The sequence below is a fragment of the Callithrix jacchus genome, chromosome 18 (assembly GCF_049354715.1).
Source record: "Callithrix jacchus isolate 240 chromosome 18, calJac240_pri, whole genome shotgun sequence".
In the NCBI taxonomy this organism is placed as follows: Eukaryota; Metazoa; Chordata; class Mammalia; order Primates; family Cebidae; genus Callithrix; species Callithrix jacchus.
The window spans coordinates 21,388,790-21,408,338 of record NC_133519.1 but is presented as its reverse complement, the minus strand read 5'-3'; the positions used below and the strand labels follow the sequence as shown (position 1 = coordinate 21,408,338).

The window sequence follows — 19,549 nt, the reverse complement described above, 5'->3', positions numbered from 1 at the left end:
CTCTCCAGCAGGGAGGCTTCTACCAAGCCAAGCCCGGGGCTGGGGGGTGGAGGGCTCACAGGCCACTTCTCTGTCATCTGCGGGAGATCTGCACCTCACGTTTGGGCCACCTGCTGGAGCCACTCATGCCAGCCAGCCCACTGGATTTTCCACAGCCTGCCAGGTCCTGAGAGGGCCGGATTCTCTGATTGGGCTCCACGCGCATCAGCGGCTTTGATAGGGATGACACATGGAACCTTGAGCCGAGACCACGGGCCATGGCGCCGGGGAGGCCGAGCTGTGACGATCACTCTTTCGGCCCGATTGTGATTTTCTTCGTGCGGACGGGATATCCATGGGATTCCTGTGATATGTGGGAACACGTGTAGATTGCGGAGTGATGGATGATCAACTCAGGGGATGTAGGGCATCCGTCTTGTCGGTATCTGTCAACGCTCCCTGTTGGGAACATCACAGGCGCTGTCTTCCAGCTCTTTGGAAACACACGCTCATACACACATCGCTGTTACCTATAGTCGCTCTACTCTGCGATGGAACATTGGAACGTATTCCTTCCAACGAACCGCAGGCTCTTACCCCTTTCCTCCAACCTCTCTTCACCCCGGTCTCCCACACACCCTCTCCAGCCTCTGGTTCCTACCGTTCTGTGCTCTACCTCCACCAGGTGGACTTTTTGAGCTCCAACGATTGGAGTAAGGACCTTCCCTCTCTGTCTTTCTCTTCCCGGCTCACTTGAGGTTGCATCGTGACCTCCAGCTCCATCCGTGTTGCTGCAAAGGAGAGGATTCCTTCTGTTTGAGGGCCAAGTAGTATTCCCTGCTGTTGATATGCCACATTTCTTTAATCCATTTCGCAGCCGATGGACTCTTAGGTTGATGCGATGTTTCTGCAATTGTGAACAGCGCTGCGTTCAACATGGGAGTGGGGGTATCCGTCTGATATTCAGATTCCCTTATGCTTTGGATGAAAACCCATTGCATCCGTGGGATTGCCAGAGGCAGTGGTAGCTCTACCTGTAGTTATGTGGTGGGGGGGGGGTGGAGGAGACTAAGGGTCGGGTTGATGTGCAGTTTCCTTTGTCTGTTACTTTGTTGTGTTTCGTTTGGAGAAATCTCCATGCTGCTTTTCAGGGTGGCCGGCCTTATTCACCTTTCCAGTGACGGTGCCTAATTTTTCCGTTTGGTCCACCTCCTCGTCGGATGGGTTCTTTTCCCTGTGCAGGGTTGATGACAGCTCCTCCTGGTTTCCATTGGCATTTCCCTGACGATTGGCGAGACTGAGCATTTTCTCTTCACACACCCGTTGGTGGGCCATTCCTATGTGTTCTCTGCCCACTTTCCAATGGGATCAGATGGCGTGCGCATGACCCGGTGGGTGCCTATTGGTGCATGTTTTGTGTGTGTGTGTGTGTGTGTGTGTGTGTGTATGCATGCTCCCCATCACTGGTGACATGTTTGAGTTTTTTGCCTATTCTGGATGTGACAATGACGCTTGAGAGATCCCGCTACTTAGACCAACCTGGTCAGGGGCATTGAAGCGTGGAGATGCTGGAGCTGGTGGGAAAAACCCAGCAGCCAAGCTGACCAAAGCGCATGTGGAACGTTGGGGTTCAGGATAGACTGGCAGTGGACGTTGGTTTCTCATTTCTTCACCTATGCTCTCTAACTTCTCCCCAGCTGGCAAGGAAAACACGGAGATGGCGCATATCCCTAGCACCTAGATTTGCTGTGGAATTTCTTTCCATCCCCTCCTTAGCATAGATCAGCCCAGTTGTCCCAGCCTGTCCAGCTCGGTATCGACCTTATAGCTTGGGGGCAAAGTAGAGGTCCCCCCACTGCCCAAGCCTGTCCCTTGACGTTGAGGAGATCTTGGCAAAGTCGGATCGCCTGCCGAGACCAGACCCTGTCGGGAAGAGAGAGGCTTGGCATCCTCACGGGAGGCCGGCTTGCTTGCCAGCGAGATGTGGGTGTGTGTCAGTGCATGACAGTGATGGACAAAGGTGTGTGTTCCTGTGGCTGGCAACCACTGCGGCACGGGACTAGGTGCTGACACCAAGGAAAGGACAGAAGCATGTCAAGGGCAGACTGGGAGGCGGGAGAAGGAGTTTAGGGTGTCCGGGTGGTGCACAGGCTGGCTGCCAATGTCGGGGAACGAGGCGGTCCAGTCAGTGTTGCGAACTGAACGCGAGCCCGGGAATCTCATCCAGCGAGAGGGTCCCAAACCTGGAAGAGAATGTGCGTGGGGGAAAAAAAGGAGAAAGAAAAGAGCGGGGTCTAGAGGACTGGATGAGCTATACCCAGGCAGCAATTTTATTTGTGCAGTAGGTTCCATTATATACGTTTCTACTTAATGTTGTCTACCTCAGATCAAAGCATATCTCTAACAAAAGAAACACAAAACACTTCTGGGGAACTAGTAAAAGGAACAGCACAAGGTAAGTTACGCCCAGTAAGTAAATTATGCCCCGTAAATACTTAACAATTGCAAATACTTAAGTCACAAGGTAAGTAAGTTACACCCAGTAAGTTACGCCCAGTAAATACTTAACAATTGTAAATACTGAAGTTAAGTCACAAGGTAAGTTATGCCCAGTAAGTTCGTTATGCCCAGTAAATACTTAACAATTGTAAATACTGAAGTTAATATTTTATAACTAATGTAGCAATGATCCAAAAATGAACACAATGAAGCAATAAACCATAAAGAACCGAAAATGGACACAATGCCTCCCAAGCCCTCATATCCATAAAGTAATGTCTGTTAATTATTTTGAATAGCATAGTCCCTCTCTCGGTTCCTGCTTTCCCTCAGCTCGACTCCCTCAACCGGAGAACTGTGTCTGGGCTCAAGCTCACCGTATGGCGAGGCCCATTTCCTAGGGGCCTCACACGGGAGCATTCCCCACAGATCTCCCTCAAGACGGAGGTTGTGCGGATGCCTGGGGCGTTGAGGCAAATAGCAGGCGGGGTGTGAGGTCTGAGGGATCCCAGGTGGTGGCGGAGCTGGTGTGTGTCTGAAGAGTGCGAAGGGAAACAGGACTGTGGGATGTCAGTCGTGTGAGAGAGAGGCACTGCTGGTGTGTGTGTGTGTGTGTGTGTTGTAGGAACGCATGGGCTGGGAGGCGATAGAGCTGAGGGAGGGAAGGCTGAGTATGGAGGCTCGAAGGAGCAGTAGATTTTCAGCCGGTTGGTCTGTCTAGTTTCTGGTCTGGGCAGGAACGAAGTCGGTGTGGTCAAAGAGGACCTTCGCGGGGGGGAGACTGGGATGCTATTGGGTCACGCGGTGAGAGTAGGGAGTGGGGCTGCGGTGAAGTGGCAAGCAGGCAAGGGTCGACAGACAGCGAGACAGAGCGACTGGGGGCCATATCCCAGGTCTCAAACCGGTAGGGAATGCACCTGGACCGCAGACATAAGTAAGCAGCCTTCAGGATGCTCATTCACGTCTTGGGCCTGTATGTGTCTGGGGCTGAGATGAAAAGAGGTCCTAGCGAAGGCAGCAAGGAGGGATCCTAAACTCAAATGGTGGATGGGGGTTAGGTTGAGAGAGGCGTGATGGCGGTGGGGGTGCCGTGTGAGCCTTATGAGGAGAGAGAGTGTGGAGTGTCTGGAACACGGTGAATGGAGGCTGTGCACATGCCACGCGTTTACTGGTGTGGTGGCATTTAGGACTGTATGACCCTCCCTCCTCCTTGCCCACGGGGAAACTTGATGTTTCTCTCCTTCAAGTCTGGACTTCCTCGCTACTGGAAGGGCATTCCATGGCATGATTTTCTAGAGGTGGGCAGCCAGCGTTGGAGAGTCAGAGGAGAGAGAGAGGGGGAGGTAGTCGTGGTGAAAAGTAAAGAGAAGACGTGGGGTGAGCGGGTGCAAGCTGGTGTTGCCTAGCGGCATTTCTTAAAGTGAAATGCGTGTGACAGAGGTGGTGGCAGGGCAGTGAAGAGAAACAGGACCAGGAGGCTGCCAAAGGCTGGTGTCTGGTGCGCTCCTGGGATCGGAGGGGGTGTTGTTACCGAGGTGGGGTAGGGCAGGGTGGCCTCATCCATTAGTCCAGAGATGTGCAGGGGCGTGGGCAGTGGCGGATCCCGCGTGGTAGCAGGACCACGGCAGGACACGCTCTAGCGCCCCGAGCGTAAGCAGGCGGCAGAGGGGAGCGCAGCTATACGGTGGTGCTGCAGCACCAAAATGGGACATGGCACTGCATGGGCCGGGAATCGAACCCGGGCCTCCCGCGTGGCAGGCGAGAATTCTACCACTGAACCACCCATGCACCGATGAAAGGTGCCGTCGGTAGCTGGCACAAGGGCGCTTGCCACCAGCCGCTCTTCAGTGGTCACATCGAGCAGTGGGCATATGACCCACTGTAGCGTCCAGGAGAGGACGGCCCTATGGGGCTAGCAGAAAGGGAGGCTCCCGTCACGTCAGGTCGAGGGAACATGGGCGTAACGCGTGGAAGGAGAGAGGCCGACTCGTCCCATCTTGCACTTTCTCTGCCGCCAGGGTCGCCAGGAAAATGACCAGCCCTGGCCCGCGGCGGAAAGCCCATGTGAGCAGGTGCGCTGTGGCGGGTCTTGCTGAGCGCGGATCCCCGGCCCAGACCCAAAGTCCTTTTCCCGCCGGGCTGGCCCTCCGCCAGGGTTGGGGGTGGCGGTGTCAGCGAGAGGGGACGGTGAAGGGTCACGGGTCTCGCAGCCAATGTGGGTGGCCCAGAAACGCGGACTGAGTCCGTGGGAGCCTCGCTTCTGCGCTCTGAACCGGCCCCCCACCACCGCACTGGCTGGTACATGGTGCGGGACCCCGATGGGCCGCCAGGGAGGCCACAATGCAGCAGAGAAGCGCTTTGGCAGAGCCGCAGCTGCTGACCCGGGAGAACGCGCGCTGGGTGTTTCTGGGAAGGTCCAGGTCGCGGTTTCCCACGTGGAAATGCGGTGCGGCGCAGAGCGGGTCCCGGCGGGGCCTGGCCCTTTGTGGGCCCGTGACGGGGATCTAAAGCTTCCACCGGGATTCCTCGTGGGCCATGTTGCCGGGTTTGGGCTCGCCTGCCAGGCTGTGTGCAGGATCCCTCCGCCTCTGGCCCGCAGGGTTGCGGGCTGCAGGAGGACAGCCAGCAGGTAGGTATTAGCGGTTAGGGCCCCACAGGGAAGGGAGCACAGTTAGCGCGGTGGGATCGGCGACCTGGGTAGGGTGTCCGGAGAATGGAATGGGCAGGCGGGGGCCGAGGGGTTGGAGGCAAGGACAGGATGTTGGATGGCGTGCCTCTGGTTGCGGAAGTGCGCGGGGCTCCAAGAGCAAGTCGCTGCTGCTCAGCGGGCAGAAGTTGGAGGGTGCAAACGGGCGGGCCGTGCACCCCGGACGCCTGTGGGTAGCGCAGCGGGGATTCGAGGTGGTGGGCCGAGGGCGGCGAGCGGTGGGTGATGGGCGCTGGGCGCTCGGCGCTGGGAGGAAGGCGAGAGAATCAGGGCTGTGTCTGTTAAGGCGAGTGAGGAGAAGGCCGACGGAGGAGACCTGCAGGGAAGAGCCGGGAAGGTGGTTGCGGTCCCTTGGTGTGTTTGGGCCAGGTAAGAGGCGCGTGAGGCGGTGGGGAGTGCGTCTGCCAGAAGGGCAATTGGTAGAGGGTCGGGAGCGCTGGCGCACAGTCCTGGGCTATTTCTGTGACTGCGGGTGGGTGGGTGGGCAGGCAGGAAGAACGGACCTGCCTGAGAAGTGGCTGCCCTTTGGAGGCTTGTTTGAAGGGGGCTGGAGTTTTGGAGCGTGGTCGAGGGCTCAAGGCGGGAACCGAGGCGAGGTGGTCCGAAGTGGCGGTGGGCGTTGCCCTCCGGCGCGTAGGCCGGCCAAAAGGTCCGCTTGTCAGAAGTGGGATTCGAACCCACGCCTCCAGGGGAGACTGCGACCTGAACGCAGCGCCTTAGACCGCTCGGCCATCCTGACGACGCGCCGTGGCGAGTCCCTGTTTGCATTCCTGGGAGCCGGCGCCCTTGGCCGGTGCGTTCCGTGCGCAACCGACGGATCGCGCTGGCGGAGCGCGCACCGAGTGAACGCAACCGGCTGGCTCTGGCGCGGACGCCCCAGCGTCCCCACCCCAGACCCAAACGGTCCGCGGGGTGCACGCCGCCCCTGAACGCCCCCGACCCCGCGCCTCCGACGGCCAGACCCCCGCAGGGCGCGCGCCCACCAGGTCGTAGGAGCAGCCGCCAGTCGGTTTCGGCCGCGCCTCTTCCTCCCGGCGTGATCCCTGCGTTGGAGACAGCAGACAGGGCGCACGGGGAGGTTTCACGCCACTCGGACCCGGAGCTGTCGGGGTCCCGCTCCGGATCCTGGTGGGATCGCAGGGTGCTTTGTTGGGTATCGGGTTAGGTCACGCCAGCGTGGCGGGTGGCGGGTTACGGGTGGCGGGTTGTGGGTGCCGGGTGGCAGGTCGCGGGCGCGGACCTGCCGGGCCCCTGTGGTTGGTCGGCGGAGGGGATCAAGGCAGGGCTCGGCGTCTGCGGTCGGAGTGGGGTCTGGCGTCCTGGCGGCTGTCGCCGTCGTCCCCATTAGTATAGTGGTGGGTATCTCCGGGAGACGGGGGTTCGATTTCCCGACTGGGAGGCAGCAGTCCTTTTTGGGCCCCGCTTCGGACCCAGCCTGTGCGCCCAACCTAACCTCCTTCCGCCCCCTAGCTAGCCGCAGGGCGCCATTTCGGGCCTGGACTGCCTGGCCCCTTGGTCCCTGTGGCCCCCTTGGCCCCCTTGACCTCCTGCACCTCCTGCCTTTTCTTGTCCCCGGCCTCTTGGTCGCCACAGCGTGGCGGCCTCCTCTCGCCCCCACGGCGCCCAACGAGCGGCCGGCCCAAAGTGGCTGTCGGAAGAGGCTCCATGCCTCGCAGGGGGCCGGGGCCCGGGGCTCGGGCCCGATGGGAGGCGGAGGAGTGAGGACCCTGTGGACCCGCAGCGTCTGTGGCCCAGCCGGGCACCTGGTGAACCGCTCTGGCCGCCCGGCCGGCGAGGGAGAGAGAGCGCCCCCAGAGGCAGACAGGCAGCAGGTCCGACAGACGACGCCACGCTCCGGTGGGGCGCAGGGCAGCCTTAGTCGGCGCCGTGGCAACCCGGAGGGCGGCGGCGGCCGGGCAGTCAGTCTGACAGACGGACAGAGGGACGCAGCGGCCAGCTGGGCTGCGCCGGGCTTAGGCGGCGCGCTTGCTCGTGGGAGCCACCGGCCGGCATGGTGTGGCTGCTCGAAACGTGCGGCGTTGGTGGTATAGTGGTGAGCATAGCTGCCTTCCAAGCAGTTGACCCGGGTTCGATTCCCGGCCAACGCAGCGGCCCACCTTTTGCGGGGGTCTCGGGCGCCGGAGCCCGTGTCGTGTCCGGGCTTGCCCTCTGGTTGCACGCGTGTCCGCCCGTGGAAGGAGGTGGCAGTGTTTGGACCAGAGCTGCTGGGGCAGGCGGGTTGCCGGTTGCTGCGGGGGCAGCGTCCACTTCGGCGTCGGCGGGGCTGGCGGTGCGTGTTTGTTTTAAACCCAAACAGGGGACAAGTGCCAAGGAAGCGCCCAGCGATGGGGCCACAGTCTCTGGGGCCGGGAGGCACAAGCCTCAACAGGTGGCTGAAGCTCCCTGGTAGTCTAGTGGTTAGGATTCGGCGCTCTCACCGCTGCGGCCCAGGTTCGATTCCCGGTCAGGGAAGTCTTCCTTCTTTGGCTCCGCCTACCAGCCACCCTGCGCCTTCACTCCTCCCGTTTTGGCCACCAGGCTGGCTTGCTTCTCCCGCACCCCAGCCACAACCTCCACTTGAGGCCTGAAGGCTTCCAGCTTACCTCCACCCATTTGTCCTTTTGACTTCGCTGGCGCCACCTGCGCCACATCAGCGTCACAGCTCTTCTTTGTCGGATGCTCGCCTCTCTCCCACTCTGCCTCGGTGGCGAAGCCCACTGGCCAGGACAGGCTATTTCCTCCCGTGGTCGCCAGCAGACCCGCCGCCGCCGCCGCCGCTGCCGCCAACACCGGCACCACACCGGCACTCTCAGTGGCATCTTGCCACGGAATGGGCCAGGACTCTCCAGCTGGGAGGCTTCTACCAAGCCAAGCCCAGGGGGCTGGGGGGTGGAGGGGCTCACCGGCCACTTCTCTATCACGTGCGGGAGATCTGCACCTCACGGTTGGGGCACCTGCTAGGGCCACTCATGCCAGCCAGCCCACTGGATTTTCCACTGCCTGCCAGGCCCTGAGCGGGTCGGAGTTCCTGATTGGGCTCCACCGGAGTCAGCGGCTTTGATAAAAATGACAGCGAACCTTGAGCTGAGACCGGCCATGGCTCGGGGGAGGCAGAGCTGTGACGATCATTCTTTCAGCGGATTATGATTTTCTTCGTGCGGACGGGATATCGGTGGGATTCCTGTGATATGTGGGAACACGTGTAGATTGCGGAGTGATGGATGATCAACTCAGGGGATGTAGGGCATCTGTCCCGTCGGTATCTGTCAGCTCTCCCTGTTGGGAACGTCACAGGCTCTGTCTTCCAGCTCTTTGGAAACACACACTCACACACACACATCACTGTTACCTATAGTCGCCCTACTCTGAGATGGAACATTGGAACGTATTCCTTCCAAGGAACCGCAGGCTCGTACTTCTTTCCTCCAACCTCTCTTCACCCGGGTCTCCCACACGCCCTCTCCAGCCTCTAGTTCCTACCGTTCTGTGCTCTACCTCCACCAGGTGGACTTTTTGAGCTCCCACAATAGGGGTAAGGACCTGCCCTCTCTCTTCCCGGCTCACTTGACGTTGCATCGTGACCTCCAGCTCCATCCGTGTTGCTGCAATGGAGAGGATTCGTTCTGTTTGAAGGCCAAGTAGTATTCCCAGCTGTTTATATGCCACATTTCTTTAATCCATGTCCCAGCCGATGGAGTCTTAGGTTGATGCAATGTTTCTGCAATTGTGAACAGCGCTGGTTCAACATGGGAGTGGGGGTATCCCTCTGACATTCGATTCCCTTATGGTTTGGATGAAAACCCATCGCATCCGTGGGATTGCCAAAGGCAGTGATAGCTCTGTAGTTATGTGGGTGGGGGGGGTGGAGGAGACTAAGGGTCGGGTTGATGTGCAGTTTCCTTTGTTTGTTACTTTGTTGTGTTTCGTTTGGAGAAATCTCCATGCTGCTTTTCAGGGTGACCGGCCTTATTCACCTTTCCAGCAACGGTGCCTAATTTTTCCGTTTGGTCCGCCTCCTCTTCGGGATGGGTTATTTTCTTTGTGGGTTTAATGATGGTCATCCTAAGCAGGGTTGATGACAGCTCCTCCTGGTTTCCATTGGCATTTCACCGATTGGCGAGACTGAGGATTTTCTCTTCATACACCCATTGGTGGGCCATTCCTATGTGTTCTCTGCCCACATTCCAATGGGATCAGATGGCGTGCGCATGGCCCAGTGGGTGCCTATTGGTGTTTGTTTTGTGTGTGTGTGTGTGTGTGTGTGTGTGTGTACGCATGCTCCCCATCACTGTTGACATCTCGCCTATTCTGGATGTGACGATGACGCTTGGGAGGTCCTGCTAGTTAGATCAACCTGACCACGGCGTTGGAGGGTGGAGATGCTGGAGCTGGTGGGAAAAACCCAGTAGCCAAGCTTACCAAAGCGCGAGTGGAAATTTGGGGTTCAGGATAGACCGGTAGTGGACGTTGGTTTCCCATTTCTTCAACTACGCTCTCTAACTTCTCCCCAGCTGGCAAGGAAAACATGGAGATGGCGCATATCCTCAGCCCCTAGATTTGCTGTGGAATTTCTTCCCATCCCCTCCTTAGCACAGATCAGCCCAGTTGCCCCAGCCTCTGTCCAGCTCAGTATCGACCTTAGAGCTTGGTTGATCCCCCAAGTCAATGGCAGAGCTCAGTCGACTCCCTTCGGAAACTTTCCCTGGGTGTGGAGGTCGGCCCTGCGAGAGTCTAACAACTTGGCCTCCGCCATTATGTGAGCTTGACTCCTTACACATTTTCCCTGGCTGGAGGCTGTCAAGCTATGAGTGAGAGGAAATTAAGAAGAGAATGAAAGAGGAAATTGAGAATGATTAAGCAGGACACTATCCTCGGCTTTCTTGGCCGATGAGATAATGGCCAGGTGAACGCTGAAGTGAGTTAATTGGGTATTGTGTTCCCCTTTCTGGCTCCTGATCTAAGACTTTGTTTACCAGGCATTGTTTCAGCCTAGCGACCTCCCCTGTGGTCCTTGTCTTTCGCAGATGCACGGTTTACTGCTGAGCTTGTGACTTCTAGTTAATTAAAGATTGTTATCCAAGTTACTGATTGTTCTGACAATATCGATAATCAGCATCACCTATTTCCCCCTTGATCCTTTATACTAGTATTTGTTCCCTTTTGACAGTTCCTCAGAATCATCCCCTTAGGAATTTTCTGTTCCTTTTATTGTTTGAGTAATGATCTGTATTGAGGTAATGATGTTAAAGAGAAAGTATATAAGAAAACCTACTGCACAAATAAAACCGCTGCATGAGCATAGCCCATCCAGTCCTCCAGATCCCTCCTCTTTCTGTCTCCTTTCTTTTCCGCCCACGCCCTCTTCCAGGTTTGAGACCTTCTCGCTGGACGAGATTCCTGGACTCGCGTTCAGTTCACAACACTTGGGGGCAAAGTAGAGGTCCCCCCAACCACCCAAGCCTGTCCCTTGACATTCGGGAGATCTTGGCAAAGTCGGATCACCTGCAGGGACCAGACCCTATCCGGGAGAGAGAGGCTTGGCATCCCCACGGAGGCCGGCTTGCTTGGCAGCGAGATGTGGGTGTGTGTCAGTGCGTGACAGTGACGGAAAAAGGTGTGCGTTCCCGTAGCTGGCAACTACTGCGGGATGGGACTAGGGGCTGACACCAAGGAAAGGACAGAAGCATGCCACCAGCGGACTGGGAGGCGGGAGAAGGAGTTTAGGATGTCGGGTGGTGCACAGGCTGGCTGCCAATGTCGCGGAACGAGGCGGTCCAGTCAGACAGAGGTTGTGCCGATGCCTGGGGCGTTGAGACAAATCGCGGGCGGGATGTGCGGTCTGAGGGATCCCAGGTGGTGGCGGAGCTGGTGTGTGTCTGAAGAGCCCAAAGGAAAACAGGACTGGGGGATGTGAGTCGTATGAGAGAGAGGCACTGGCAGCCAGAGGGAGAGTTGGCTGTGCTGGGGTGTGTGTGTGTGTGTGTGTGTGTGTGTGTGTGTGTGTTCTAGGAACGCGAGGGGTGGGGGGCGATAGAGCTGAGGGAGGGAAGGCTGAGCATGGAGGCTGGAAGGAGCAGTAGATTTTCGGCGGGTTGGTCTGTCTGGTTTCTGGTCTGGGCAGGAACGAAGTCGGTGTGGTCAAAGAGGACCCTCATGGGGGGAGACTGGGATGCTGTTGGGCCACGCGGTGAGAGTACGGAGTGGGGCTGCGGTGAAGTGGCAAGCAGGCAAGGGTCGGACAGACAGCGAGACAGAGTGACTGGGGGCCATATCCCAGGTCTCAAACCGGTAGGGAACGCACCTGGACCGCAGATATAAGTAAGCAGCCTTCAGGATGCATATTCGCGTCTTGGGCATGTATGTATCTGGGGCTGAGATGAAAAGAGGTCCTAGCGAAGGCAGCAAGGAGGGATCCTAAACTCAAATGGTGGATGGGGGTTAGGTTGAGAGAGGCGTGATGGCTGTGAGGGTGCCGTGTGAGCCTTATGAGGAGAGAGAGTGTGGAGTGTCTGGAACACGGTGAATGGAGGCTGTGCACATGCCACGCGTTTACTGGTGTGGTGGCATTTAGGACTGTATGACCCTCCCCACCCCCACCCCCGCAGGGAAACCTAATGTTTCTCTCCTCCAAGTCTGGACTGCCTCGCTACTGGAAGGGCATCCATGCCATGATTTTCTAGAGGTGGGGAGCCAGCGATGGTGAGAGAGTCAGAGGAGAGAGAGAGGGAGCTGGTCGTGGTGAAAAGTGAAGAGAAGAGGTGGGGCGAGCAGGTGCAAGCTCGTGCTGCCTGGCGGAATTCCTTGAAGTGAAATTCGTGGGGCAGAGGCGGTGGCAGGGCAGTGAAGAGAAACAGGACCAGGAGGCTGCCAAAGCCTGGTGTCTGGCGCGCTCCTGGGTTTGGAGGGGGTGTTGTTACCGAAGTAGGGTAGGGCAGGGTGGCCTCATTTATTAATCCAGAGAGGTGCAGGGGCGTGGGCAGTGGCGTATCCCTCGTGGGAGCAGGGCCACGGCAGGACACGCTCTAGCGCCCCGAGCGTAAGCAGGTGGCAGAGGGGAGCGCAGCTCTACGGTGGTGCTGCAGCACCAAAATGGGACATGGCACTGCATGGGCCGGGAATCGAACCCGGGCCTCCCGCGTGGCAGGCGAGAATTCTACCACTGAACCACCCATGCACCGATGAAAGGTGCCGACGGTAGCTGGCACAAGGGCGCTTGCCACCAGCCGCCCTTCACTGGTCACAGCATGCGGTGGGCGAGTGTCCCACTGTAGCGCCCACGTGAGGCTGGCCCTATGAGGCGAGCAGAAGAGGAGGCTCCCGTCACGTCTCGTCGAGGGAACATGGGCGCAACGCGGGGAGGGAGAGAGGCCGACTCGTCCCATCTTGCACTTTCTCTGCTGCCAGGTTCCCCAGGAAAAAGACCAGCCCTGGCCCGCGGCGGAAAGCCCATGTGAGCAGGTGCGCTGTGGCGGGTCTTGCTGAGCGCGGATCCCTGGCCCAGATCCAAAGTCCTTTTCCCACCGGGCTGACCCTCTGCCGGGGTTGGGGGTGGCGGTGTCAGCGAGAGGGGGCGGTGAAGGGGCACGGGTCTCGCAGCCAATGTGTGTGGCTCAGAAACGCGGACCAAGTCCGTGGGAGCCTCGCTTCTGCGCTCTGAACCGTCCCCCACCCCCACCCCCGCTCTGGCTCGTACATGGTGCGGGACTCGATGGGCCGTCAGGGAGGCCACAATGCAGCAGAGGAGCGCTTTGGCAGAGCCGCAGCTGCTGACCCGGGAGAAGGCGCGCTGGGTGTTGCTGGACGGTCCAGGTCGCGGTTTCCTACGCGGAAATGCGGTGTGGCGCAGAGCTGGTCCCGGCGGGGCCTGGCCCTCTGTGGGACCGTGACGGGGATCTAAAACTTCCACCGGGATTCCTCGTGGGCCATGTTGCCCGGATTGGGCTCGCCTGCCAGGCTGTGTGCAGGGAACACTCCGCCTCTGGCCCGCAGGGGTGCGGGCTGCAGGAGGACCGCCCGCAGGCAGGTGTTAGCAGTTAGGGCCCCACAGGGAAGGGAGCACAGTTGGCGCGGTGCGATCCACGACCTAGGTTGGGTGTCCAGAGACTGGAATGGGCAGGCGGGGGCCGAGGGGTTGGAGGCAAGGACAGGATGTTGGATGGCGTGTCTCTGGTTGAGGAAGTGCGCGGGGCTCCGCGAGTGAGTCGCTGCTGCTCAGCGGGCAGAAGATGGAGGGTGCAAACGGGCGGGCGGTGCACTCCGGACGCCTGTGGGCAGCGCAGCGGCGATTCCAGGCGGTGGGCCGAGGGCGGTGAGCGGTGGGTGCTGGGCGCTGGGCGCTGGGAGGAAGGCGGGAAAAGAAGGAAGGCGAGAGAATCAGGGCTGTGTCTGTTAGGGCCAGTGAGGAGACGGCCGACGGAGGAGACCTGCAGGGAAGAGCCAGGAAGGTTTCGCGGTCCGTTCGTGTGTTTGGGACAGGTAAGAGGGCGCGTGAAGGGGTGGGGAGTGCGTCTGCCGGAAGAGCAATTGGTAGAGGGTCGGGAGGGCTGGGGCACAGTCCTGGGCTATTTCTGTGACTGGCGGTGGGTGGGTGCGTAGGCAGGAACAACGGACGTGCCTGAGAAGCGGCTGTACTTCGGAGGCTTGCTTGAAGGGGACTGGAGTTTTGGAGCGTGGTCGAGGGCTCAAGGCGGGAACCGAGGCAAGGTGGTCGGAAGTGGTTGTGGGCGTTGCCCTCCGGAGGTTGGGCGGGCCAAAAGGTCCGCTTGTCAGGAGTGGGATTCGAACCCACGCCTCCAGAGGTGACTGTGACCTGAACGCAGCGCCTTAGACCGCTCGGCCATCCGGACGGCGCGCCAGGGCGCGTTGAGGTTCGGGTCCCTGGGAGCCGGCGCCCTCGGCCGGTGCGTTCCGTGCGCAACCGACGGATCGAGCGGGCAGAGCAGACACCGAATGAACGCAACCGGCTGGCTCTGGCGCGGACGCCCCAGCGTCCCCACCCCGAACCCAACGGTCAGCCGAGTGCCGGGCGCCCCTACACGCCCCGCCCCCGCGCCTCCCCTGGCTGGACCCCGGCAGGGCGCGCGCCCTCCAGGTCCTAGGAGCAGCCGCCAGTCGGTTTCGCCCGCGCGTCTTCCTCCCGGCCCGATTCCCGCGTTGAAGACAGCAGACAGGGCGCACGGGGAGGTTCCACGCCACTCGGACCCGGAGCTGTCGGGGTCCCGCTCCGGATCCCGGTGGGATGGCAGGGTGCTTTGTTGGGTATCGGGTTAGGTTACGCCACCGGGGCGGGTGGCGGGTGGCAAGTGGCGGGTGGCGGGAGGGCAGGTGCCGGGCCCCTGCGGTGGGTCGGCGGAGGGGATCAAGGCAGGGCCCGGCGTCCGTGGTCGCAGTGGGGTCTGGCGTCCGGGTGGCCGTTGCTGTCGTCCTCGTTAGTATAGTGCTGAGTATCCCCGCATGTCACGCGGGAGACTGGGGTTCGATTCCCCGATGTGAAGGCAGCGGTCCATTTTGGGCCGCCGCCTTGGACGTAACCTATGCTCCTTCCGCCCCCCAGCTAGCCGCAAGGCGCCATTTCCGGCCTAGACTGACTGGCCCCTTGGTCTCCGTGACCCCCGTGGCCCCCTTGGCCGCCTGCACCTTCTGTCTTTTCTTGTCCCGGCCGCTTGGTCGCCACAGCGTGGCGGCCTCCTCTCGCCCCCACGGCGCCCAACGAGCGGCCTGCCGAAAGTGGCTGTCGGAAGAGGCTCCCTGCCTCGCACGGGGCCCGGGGCCGGGTGGGAGGCGGAGGAGTCAGGACCCTGTGGGCACGCAGCGGCTGTGGCCCGGCTGGGCACCTGGTGAACCGCTCTGGCGGCCCTGGGCGGCGAGGGAGAGAGAGCGCCCCCAGAGGCGGGCAGGCAGGCAGCCGGTCCGACCGGAGCCGCCACGCTCCGGTGGGGCCCGGGGCAGTTAGGCGGCGCCGTGACAACGCGGAGGGCGGCGGCGGCCGGGAGGTCCTTCGGAGGGAGGTATGGACAGAGGGACGCAGCGGCCAGCTGTGCTGCGCCGGGCTTAGGCGGCGGCCTCGCTTGTGGGAGCCCCGGGCCAGCGTGGCGTGGCTGCTCGCGCCGTGCGGCGTTGGTGGTATAGTGGTGAGCATAGCTGCCTTCCAAGAAGTTGACCTGGGTTCGATTCCCGGCCAACGCAGCGGCTCACCTTTTGCGGCGGTCTCGGGTGCCGGAGCCCGCGTCGTGTCCGGTCTTGGCCTCTGGCTGCACGCCTGTGCACCCGTGGAAGGAGGTGGCAGTGTTTGGAGGGTGTACTGCGAACAGGATCAGAGCTGCTGGGGCAGGCGGGTTGCCGCGGGGGCAGCATCGGTGTCAGCGGGGGCTGGCGGTGCGTGTTTGTTTTAAACCCAAGCAGGGGACAGGTGCCAAGGTAGCGCCCAGCTATGGGGCCACAGTCTCCGGGGCAAGGAGGCACAAGCCTGGACAGCTGGCTGAAGCTCCCTGGTGGTCTAGTGGTTAGGATTCGGCGCTCTCACCGCCGCGGCCCGGGTTCGATTCCCGGTCAGGGAAGTCTTTCTTTGGCTCCGCCTGGCGCCTTCACTCCTCCCGTTTTGGCCACCAGGCTGGCTTGCACCAGCCACACCCCCTGCGGCCTCGACCTGAGGCCCGAAGGCTCCCCACCTGCCTCCACCCATTTGTCCTTTTGACTTCGCTGGTGCCACCTGCGCCACATCAGCTTCACAGCTCTTCTTTGTCAGGTGCTCCCCTCTCTCCCACTCTGCCTCGGTGGCGAAGCCCACTGGCCAGGACAGGCTTTTTCCTCCCGTAGTCGCCAGCAGACCCGCCGCCACCGCCACTACCACCGGCACCACACCGGGACTCTCAGTGGCATCTTGCCACGGAATGGGCCAGGACTCTGCAGCAGCGAGGCTTCTGCCAGGCCAAGCCCGGCGGTCGGGGGTGGAGGGCTCACGGGCCACTTCTCTGTCATCTGCGGGTGATCTGCACCTCATGGTTGGGCCACCTGCAAGGGCCACTCATGCCAGCCAGCACACTGGCTTTTCCACAGCCACCAGGTCCTGAGCGGTTCGGATTCCCTGATTGGGCTCCATGCGCGTCAGCGGCTTTGATAGGGATGGCATGGAACCTTGAGCCGAGACCACGGGCCATGGCGCCGGGGGAGGCAGAGCTGTGAGGATCACTCTTTCGGCCCGATTGTGATTTTCTTCGTGCGGACGGGATATCGATGGGATTCCTGTGATATGTGGGAACAGGTAGATTGCGGAGTGATGGATGATCAACTGAGGGGATGTAGGGCATCCGTCCCGTCGGTATCTGTCAGCTCTCCCTGTTGGGAACGTCACAGGCGCTGTCTTCCAGCTCTTTGGAAACACACGCTCATACACACATCACTGTTACCTATAGTCGCCCTACTCTGCGATGGAACATTGGAACTTATTTCTTCCATCGAACCGCAGGCTCATACCCCCGTCCTCCAACCTCTCCTCACCCGGGTCTCCCACACGCCCTCTCCAGCCTCTGGTTCCTACCCTTCTGTGCTCTACCTCCACCAGGTGGACTTTTTGAGCTCCCACGATAGGGTAAGGACCTGCCCTCTCTTTCTCTCTCTGGCTTACTTGACAGTTGCATCGTGACCTCCAGCTCCATCCGTGTTGCTGCAAAGGAGAGGATTCGTTCTGTTTGAAGGCCAAGTAGTATTCCCTGCTGTTTATATGCCACATTTCTTTAATCCATTTTCCAGCCGATGGACTCTTAGGTTGATGTGATGTTTCTGCAATTGTGAACAGCGCTGCGTTCAACATGGGGGTGGGGGTATCCCTCTGATATTCAGATTCCCTTATGCTTTGGATGAAAACCCATTGCATCCGTGGGATTGCCGGAGGCAGCGGTAGCTCTACCTTTAGTTATGTGTGGGAGGGGGTGGAGGAGACTGAAGGGTTGGGTTGATGTGCAGTTTCATTTGTTTGTTACTTTGTTGTGTTTCGTTTGGAGAAATCTCCATGCTGCTTTTCAGGTTGGCCGGCCTTATTCACCTTTCCAGTGACGGTGCCTAATTTTTTTGTTTGGTCCACCTCCTCGTCGGGATGGGTTATTTTCCCTGTGGGTTTAATGATGGTCATCCTAAGCGGGGTTGATGACAGCTCCTCCTGGTTTCCATTGGCATACACCCGTTGGTGGACCATTCCTATGTGTTCTCTGCCCACTTTCCAATGGGATCAGATGGCGTGCGCGTGGCACGGTGGGTGCTTATTGGTGTGTGTGTGTGTGTGTGTGTGTGTGTGTGTGTGTACGCATGCTGCCCATCACTGTTGACATGTTTGAATTCCTATTCTGGATGTGACGATGACACTTGGAAGATCCCGCTGCATAGACCAACCTGGCCACGGGTGTTGAAGCGTGGAGATGCTGGAGCTTGTGGGAAAAACTCAGCAGCCAAGCTGACCAAAGCACATGTGGAGAGTTGGGGTTCAGGATAGACTGGTAGCGGACGTTGGTTTCCCATTTCTTTACCTACGCTCTCTAACTTCTCCCCAGCTGGCAAGGAAAACACGGAGATGGCACATATTCCAGCGCCTAGATTTGCTGTGGAATTTCTTCCCATCCCCTACTTAGCACAGATCAGCCCAGTTGTCCCAACCTCTGTCCAGCTCGGTATCGCCCTTAGAGCTTGGCCTATCCACCAAGTCAGTAACAGAGCTCAGTCAACTCCCTGCCAAAACTTTCCTTGGGGGCAAAGAGATCTTGGCAAAGTTGGATCGCCTGCTGAGACCAGACCCTATCGGAGAGAGAGAGAGACTTGGCATCCCCACGGGAGGCCGGCTTGCTTGCCAGCGAGATGTGGGTGTGTGTCAGTGCGTTACAGTGACGGACAAAGGTGTGGGTTCCCGTGGCTGGCAACCACCGCTGCACGGGACTAGAGACTGACACCAAGGAAAGGACAGAAGCATGCCACCAGCGGACTGGGAGGCGGGAGATGGAGTTTAGAGTGTCCGGGTGGTGCACAGGCTGGCTGCCAATGTCGCGGAACGAGGCGGTCCAGTCAGAAGAAGGTTGTGCCGATGCCTGGGCGTTGAGGCACATCTCAGGTGGGGTGTGCGGTCTGAGGGATCCCAGGTGGTGGCGGAGCTGGTGTGTGTCTGAAGAACCTGAAGGGAAACAGGACTGGGGGATGTGAGTCATGTGAGAGAGAGGCACTGGCAGCCAGAGGGAGAGTTGGCTGTGCTGGTGTGTGTGTGTGTGTGTGTGTTTGTGTCTGTGTCGGGGTGTGTGTGTGTGTGTAAGAAAGCGTGGGGTGGGGGGAGGTAGAGCTGAGGGAGGGAAGGCTGAGCCTGGAGGCTGGAAGGAGCAGTAGATTTTCAGCGGGTTGGTCTGTCTGGGCTCTGGTCTGCGCAGGAACAAAGTCGGGTGGTCAAAGAGAACCACCCTGGTGGGGGGAGACTGGGATGCTGTTGGGCCACGCGGTCAGAGTACGGAGTGGGGCTGGGGTGAAGTGGCAAGCAGCTAAGGGTCGGACAGACAGCGTGACAGAGTGACTGGGGGCCACGTCCCAGGTCTCGGGTAGGGAATGCACCTGGACCTAAGGCATGAGCAAGCAGCCTTCAGGATGCACATTCACTTCTTGGGCATCTATGTGTCTGGGGCTGAGATGAATAGAGGTCCTAGCGACGGCAGCAAGGAGGGATCCTGGACTCAAATGGTGGATGAGGGTTAGGTTGAGAGAGGCGTGATGGCGGTGGGGGTGCCGTTTGAGCCTCAGGAGGAGAGAGTGTGGAGTGTCTGGAACACGATGAATGGAGGCTGTGCACATGTTACGCGTTAAGTGGTGTGGTGGCATTTAGGACTGTATGACCCTCCCTTCTCCTCCTTGCCCACAGGGAAACGTGATATTTCTCTCCTCCAAGTCTCAACTTCCTCAATACTGGAAGGGCATCCATGCCATGATTTTCTAGAGGTGGGAGCCAGCGATGGAGAGAGAGCCAGAGAAGAGAGAGAGGGAGGTAGTCTTGGTGAAAAGTGAAGAGAAGAGGTGGGGCGAGCAGGTGCCAGCTCGTGCCACCTGGTGGCATTCCTTGAAGTGAAATGCATGGGGCAGAGGCGGTGGCAGGGCAGTGAAGAGAAACAGGACTAGGAGTCTGCCAAAGGCTGGTGTCTGGCACGCTCCTGGGTTTGGAGGGGGTGTTGTTACCGAGGTGGGGTAGGGCAGGGTGGCCTCATCCATTAGTCCAGAGAGGTGCAGGGACATGGGCAGTGGCGTATCCCGCGTGGGAGCAGGGTCACGGCAGGACACGATCTAGCGCCTGGAGTGTAAGCAGGCGGCAGAGGGGAGCGCAGCCAAACGGTGGTGCTGCAGCACCAA

The 19,549-nt window shown here is 59.6% G+C and overlaps 1 protein-coding gene and 8 non-coding genes across 9 annotated transcripts in view; 5 read left to right on the top strand and 4 right to left on the bottom strand.

Annotated features, from left to right (window-relative positions):
• Nucleotides 1-4,195: 4,195 nt before the first annotated feature.
• Nucleotides 4,196-4,266, bottom strand: TRNAG-GCC (transfer RNA glycine (anticodon GCC)). Its single transcript has one exon. It is a non-coding gene; the product is annotated as a tRNA-Gly (tRNA).
• Nucleotides 4,267-5,841: 1,575 nt separating this feature from the next.
• Nucleotides 5,842-5,924, bottom strand: TRNAL-CAG (transfer RNA leucine (anticodon CAG)). The gene has a single exon. It is a non-coding gene; the product is annotated as a tRNA-Leu (tRNA).
• A 1,297-nt stretch (nucleotides 5,925-7,221) lies between these two features.
• On the top strand, nucleotides 7,222-7,293 carry TRNAG-UCC (transfer RNA glycine (anticodon UCC)). The gene has a single exon. It is a non-coding gene; the product is annotated as a tRNA-Gly (tRNA).
• A 292-nt stretch (nucleotides 7,294-7,585) lies between these two features.
• On the top strand, nucleotides 7,586-7,657 carry TRNAE-CUC (transfer RNA glutamic acid (anticodon CUC)). The gene has a single exon. It is a non-coding gene; the product is annotated as a tRNA-Glu (tRNA).
• A 4,631-nt stretch (nucleotides 7,658-12,288) lies between these two features.
• Nucleotides 12,289-12,359, bottom strand: TRNAG-GCC (transfer RNA glycine (anticodon GCC)). The gene has a single exon. It is a non-coding gene; the product is annotated as a tRNA-Gly (tRNA).
• A 1,589-nt stretch (nucleotides 12,360-13,948) lies between these two features.
• On the bottom strand, nucleotides 13,949-14,031 carry TRNAL-CAG (transfer RNA leucine (anticodon CAG)). The gene has a single exon. It is a non-coding gene; the product is annotated as a tRNA-Leu (tRNA).
• A 259-nt stretch (nucleotides 14,032-14,290) lies between these two features.
• Nucleotides 14,291-19,549, top strand: part of LOC144580244 (putative ankyrin repeat domain-containing protein 20A2) — a 124,517-nt gene continuing 119,258 nt past the window's right edge. The window contains exon 1 of the transcript XR_013529463.1: nucleotides 14,291-14,418. The gene's annotated coding sequence lies outside the window, so the exon portion shown is untranslated. The remainder of the gene's footprint in view (nucleotides 14,419-19,549) is intronic.
• On the top strand, nucleotides 15,299-15,370 carry TRNAG-UCC (transfer RNA glycine (anticodon UCC)). The gene has a single exon. It is a non-coding gene; the product is annotated as a tRNA-Gly (tRNA).
• TRNAE-CUC (transfer RNA glutamic acid (anticodon CUC)) lies at nucleotides 15,670-15,741 on the top strand. The gene has a single exon. It is a non-coding gene; the product is annotated as a tRNA-Glu (tRNA).